The following is a 6,263-nucleotide window of genomic DNA, read 5'->3' as shown; positions in this document are numbered from 1 at the left end:
GATCAGATCTTGGTCTTTAAAATCCAAACTGTAAATCATTTATTCTTTACCTTTGAGTAGAGGCTCAGTGGTCGTGATGTAAATGTAGTTTAGCATCTGAAAGGCCAATGGGATCGTCTCAGCTATGACATTTGTCACTGGGAGGTTTCATTTGCTGCGATCGCCTGACCGGTAACAGCTGTAGATGTTTGAAGCTGCGCTGCTCAATCAACCAGTAACACAATCAATTGTCCTCCATGTGAAAGGAGTCACTTGTATTGATGAGCCCGTGTGTCATTTGTCATTCTGCAACCTGACAATCTGATTTCAATCTCATTCTCACCATGTGTGTTGTGACTGGATCAAGTCTCATTTAGTCATCGAAGCTGCACAAGCTTTTGCTTTCATTTCATGTAAATAAAGAAATAGCGATCAATGTCATGATATGAAATGTGCTGCAAGAAGAAAACGCGGGACCATAACACTCGTTACAGGCTGCAGAGACGTGCTGCAGTTCTTACTTTCAAAGTAAAAGCCTCCAGCTGGCACCTGTCAGTCGATATTATTTCAGATATCTTCTCTCTGCAGGGAAAAGAGGCCCAGATGGGACTGGAAATACATGACCTTAAAAATTCAAATATGGGTCATATAGAAAGTACACGTTCTCAATTTTTCTCCATCACACCGAGGCCACTTTTCATTTGTGATCTTAAAGTAGATACAGATCTGATGATATCTATCGAAGCAACCTGATTCTGAATAACCATGTCTCTTTTTATCCAACTTTTACACCTGACCGACCAGAGTGTTCATGAGTTTCACTCCCAGCGTGTGAGAGGCGACAGTTCCGCTCGTCTGCATTCAGAAACACACTTATCAGATGCGTTTTATTAAGTCTGCTCTTGAAGTATTAATCACCAAGCAGGGCGGATTAATATTATTCCCCCCGTGGTAAAGATAATTAGGAAGAAGGTGGGAAACCAGGGGGGAGGGTCTATCTATCCCCCCACTCCTCCAGCAGATCTCACCCAGGCCTCTTCTGATGGTTTTTAATGACAAACCAGCAAGACAACACAGACAATCATAGATACTCGCAATTGAAGTGAAAACATCCGTTGATTAAAATGTAAGTATCTGTCAGAAGAAGAGGAGGAGAACTAAAACAAGCTAAAAAAAAATGTAAAATTGTAATTGAAAATGTGCCTGCTGTCAGGAAACAGCTGTAACTAATATGAATCTAAATCCCCGCTAAACAGTAAATCACCAATGATAACTAATCCAGGACGACTACAAGAAAACGAACACTTACATTAACTAAATGTGTGTGAACAGGGTGACTGGAATGCCTGCAGGAGGGGTTGGCTTCAGCCACTTTCTGCAAGTTAAAAATGTAGAAATTCAAATATAAGGAAGGAAAAATACAAACTGATATGCAATAAAAGCATGAGGGTAAATACAATGTGAATAGAATTCAGTTAATTCAATTAACTGTGCTCACAAAAAAATAGAGTTGCCACATGAATTCTGATTGGACGAAGCATTAAACCACTTGCATGCAACTGATGGTGGGTTCCAGTTGCCACTGATCTCTTCTGAATTCCTAAGTCGGGAAAAGTACTTGTTCGAATTACCTCTGAATTTGAAAGCACCGACTCAGAATGATGGAACTTCCAGCTGATCACAACATTACATGAAGAAAACAGTATAAATACAAGAAAGCTGTTCTGTCACTTCCTCTCAATAGAATAAAAACTGGTCAATCAGACACTGATTCATAATAGACACCAATATTGGTCCTTTATGCAGTACTTCATTTTTCTTGTGGTTTGATTGGCTCATTATTCATGACTGACACTGGTTTGCCCAATCACTGCTCAAAACATAAGAGCACTCAAATGTAATGGACTCTCAGCACATTTTCCTGCCGCCATTAAGCGACTGAGCAAACAGGCCAAGAGCCGTGCAGGAGGCCCAATCAGATACTGTATGTGCAGGAAGAAACATAAATAAGCAGGGGAAGCACCAAAAATGACAGCGAGACACTAACACACTAAACACGGTTCAGATCTGAGGTCATTTTTAAGAGTATGGAGTAAAGAAAAATACATTTTGACGTTTGTGCAAACAGATCAGACAAACACTGTCATATGGAAGAGTCCACGGTTTACACCTCAGTGAATCTCGCCTCGTCTCAAACAACAAGCCCATTGACTTGAAGGAGCTGAGAGTGCAGCTTCTAAAAGGTGTTATAAAAAAAATAATGGGAGGAAGAGCTTTAGAAATAAATGGCAAACATAAATTCTAAAATGTTTTTTTTTTTTTATTGCATTTTTTAAAGGTTCGTATTTGATCAATTGATACAGACAATCAGATTTTCCTTTGCTAATTTCCAGAAGAATCGGTCTAACATGTGATCTTCTTTCACAGCCATGCTTTTTTTTTTAATTCACTGTGTTTTAGAATAATTTACTCAGACACTTCTTTTTACGATCTGATATGTATTGACCTTCTTTTTAGGTTATTTATTGTAGTTTTAAGATAAACTCCAGTCACTTTGTATAGAACATGTCAGCCATAAGGCAGGAATCAGGCTGAGATATCAAGAAATAATAAAAGATATATTATTAATATTATTATTGTTAATATTCTGAAGCACATTTTTTAAAGTATCATGTAGGTATATACATGAGTAAACTTTATTTTGTGGCTATTTATGGGATTCTTCTTCTTCTTCTTCTTCCTCTTATTATTATTATTATTATTATTATTATTATTATTATTATTATTGTTATTATTATTATTATTATTATTGTTATTATTATCATCATCATCATCATCATCATCATCATCATTATTATTATTATTATTATTATTATTATTATTATTATCATCATTATTATTATATGCAAGTTTAATAGCAAATATTTTCATTGATATATATCAAAAACAACAACATTAAGTCACGACTCACAAAATTCAGAAATGAACATGTTCCGAGTTGAAACACAGAATTCTGCATTCCGTCAACAAACTCAAGATTTTCAAGTTGTGGAGCAACTGGAACACTCCATCACTGCCGTTGTTGCCATGGCAACCTTCAGAAAAAGCCTCTTACATCCAAGCCAATCTAATGGTTTCCGTGGAAACAGTGCAGCGTGGCATGTAAACAATCAAGAACAATTTACTGTCAGTATTTTTATTTAGCAGTTGTCACCTAAAGAATGGCGGCGCTTCTGTCCGAGGGAGGAGACGCAAACCTCCGAGGACGACGTGGGTGACGACGACCATCACTGAAGGGAGGAAGTGGTGTCTGTACCTAAACCAAACAAAGAGAGACACAAAACCCACGTTCAGTGTTTGGAAAATTGGAAGAAATCTGGAGCACCTTGGAAACGCTGTGCATGAGGAGAACATGCGAGCTCTGCACAGAAAAGGAAAACTGCAGAAATCTATGCAAATGAGCAAACATGAAAACTGTGAGCACTCCGGCTGTCTTCAATATTCTCAGTTCAAATTCAGGTTCAGGGGCCCTTTCACTGTTGTTTGAAAGGGGTTTTACTTCCAAGTGCTGCATTTTACCACCACAGTTCAAAAGCTGGCATCTGAGGTTCAGTGGTGCTTTTCACTGTATGAGTGAACGAGTGTGTTTCTTGAGTTTGCACTGTGCCGAACTCCCGATTGACCCTGATTTTATCTGATTATTCCACCAGAAGTCACCTGAGATCAGCTCCGGCGCCTTGTGATCGTCCGCAGGATGAAACAGAACACAAGAGGGATCGACGCAATTAGTTTGGGTTGTTGAATAGTCCAGTTATTGATTTTTGTTTTTTTTAATTTTATATCATTTTAAGGTTTAATGTTTAATTTTCTGACTAAAGCTGCCATTTATATAAAAAGGTTTTTTTTTTGGCAACATAGGAAACATTGATCCATTCATGACGGTTTCCCAGGTATTTAGAATTGTTTCTAATCTGCTCTGATATTATATCACAGACTACTAAATTAACTGAGATCTTTTTGTTGGTTCAGTGATAAGTCGCACAGGGTGAATTCCACACAACATGCCGAGAGATAAGAACGTGGTGTCAAAGGGTTCAGTGGCGGTGTGACTTTTCTCTTATTTGCAAAAAAGAAGAAAGTCGCTCTATTGTTTCCTCTCAGTCTTTCCCCCCGCAGTATTTTAGGTCACTGCGTCAGTGTTTCTCCCTCGCCTCCCCGTTCACGGTGTCAGCCCACTGAGTTGCGTCCCCATTCGCAGGATAATTGATTTTATACACAGAAAACAGCATGACGCTACAGAGATTTCACAGTGACAGAAATCATATGACACAAGCCATTTGACTTGCTTGATTGTCTCAACTTGGCTCGTTGGGTTAAAGTTAGGGGAAAACGTCGGAAGGTTCATTGATTGTGAACTGGAGGATTCTGCGTGTGAGGAATGTACACAGAAAACAGCAGCGGGGAGGAGAAGATTGATGGAGGCAGCAGCACGAGGAAGGTGATATAATACCCGAGACGCTGCAGCAGGAACCCAGCAGAAACCAACATTGCATCTTTTGGTGTTTCCATACTGCTCTATTTCTGTGCATCGAACACACGTCTCTCTTGTTTTTGTTGGATTCGAGTTACTGCACTTGTAAACTACGCTTCACGTTTCAGTTTCTTTCATGGTGAGGTCATGTGTTCACTTCGGGGAAACATTAAAACTCTGAGATTTCCCATTGAAATGCCCACAAGCCTCCAGAATCGTCTGTGGGGCGGGAGACGCCGTGACCGAAGCCTGTTGACAGGTGATCAGCCGGGTCCACATGCATCCCGCTCATGTGCCAGGAGGTGATGCCAGATCAACTGACCACACTCCTCCAAGCTTTTTAAACCGGAGGAATCGCTATTGAAGAAACATCATCTTGAACCCGTGCAGGATTAGTCTCTTTATGTGTTTCTATCTGCTTGATTCCAAGAAGATTTTAAATCAATTTACACACGAGGAAGAATTCAAAGCTAACACGTTGCTTTGACAAAGTAAAATCAAAGGGAAAATACAGTTTGGTCACTTAAGAAGAAAATCAATGAGAAAACCTCGAAGACAAAATGAGGTGATTGAATATAAACAGAAAGATGAATAAATGAAGAGTCGTATGACACAAAAACCATAAATACCATAGAAACCTGCAAAAATCTATGAATCCGACATAGATAGATAGATAGATAGATAGATAGATAGATAGATAGATAGATATAGGGGATCAGGGGGATTTCCCATTTCCATTTCATTTATAAAGAGAAATCAGGATTTTAAAAAGATGAGTTTGTTAAACCACAGATATTTCTCATTTGCTCAGAATAGAAAAAAGAAAAAAAACACCTATTGATGACTGCAGACTATATAAAGACACCATTAAAAAAACAAAAAACATATGATATGAATGTCTATGACGGGGCTCGTCCACTGGTGAGACTGATGGGAAGTGTCATTTAAAGGTGATTATGATTCTCAGATGGACGCAAAATATCTGGATAAAGCAGGGGAGTAACAGCTAAGATACAAAGAGGGGAAACATACAGAACAAAAACAAAAAGTAAAATAAGTCAAAAGAATCAAATTAAGCAGCTACGGCTCAACCAAAGGCTTTCCTAATTAAAAATGTTTGCACAAGTATTATTATAAACATTATACTATATAAGTATTACAGATTCTGACAAGCCTCCTGCCAGTATAACGATATGAGCATATTTGGTACATAAACTCGGGAATATGCTTTACGTATAATAAAATTAGGTCCTGACTGGGAATAATTGTCAAAGACAAAAAGTCTATTTAATAAGCATTTTCTACTGTTGCGTGGGAGATTAAAGCGTGGCCATGTGACTCACGCAAGATATGTTGTCAATACAAGAATCTAATTGAATTTCAAGCTTGAGGTTTTCAGACAAAATGCGCAAAATCCCCAAAAGTGTTGCGAGCGCCTAATTCCTCTCCTGAATCGAGCCTCTGGGTCCGAACCGTAATGTTTCCGAGTCCTGAAAACGCTTTTGGGTGGATTTTAGTCACAGTTTAAAGTTTAAAAGCAGCGCGGGGGGCGCATCGCGGCTCATGTGACCGAGACTGACGGACGAACGCGCCTCGTGCGCCACGACGAGGCGCGCGGATGATTGGAGACGAGGCGGACCGGGTGACACGCCCCCTCCGCTCCGAGGCCGGCAGGCGGCTACAAATGTAGTGGGGGGAAGAAGAGTTTGAGAAGAAGGGGGGTAAAAGTTGTGCGGATGAGCTGTTTGTCATC

Source organism: Blennius ocellaris (assembly GCF_963422515.1).
Source record: "Blennius ocellaris genome assembly, chromosome: 3".
Lineage (NCBI taxonomy): Eukaryota > Metazoa > Chordata > Actinopteri > Blenniiformes > Blenniidae > Blennius > Blennius ocellaris.
This window is presented reverse-complemented; position numbering follows the sequence as displayed.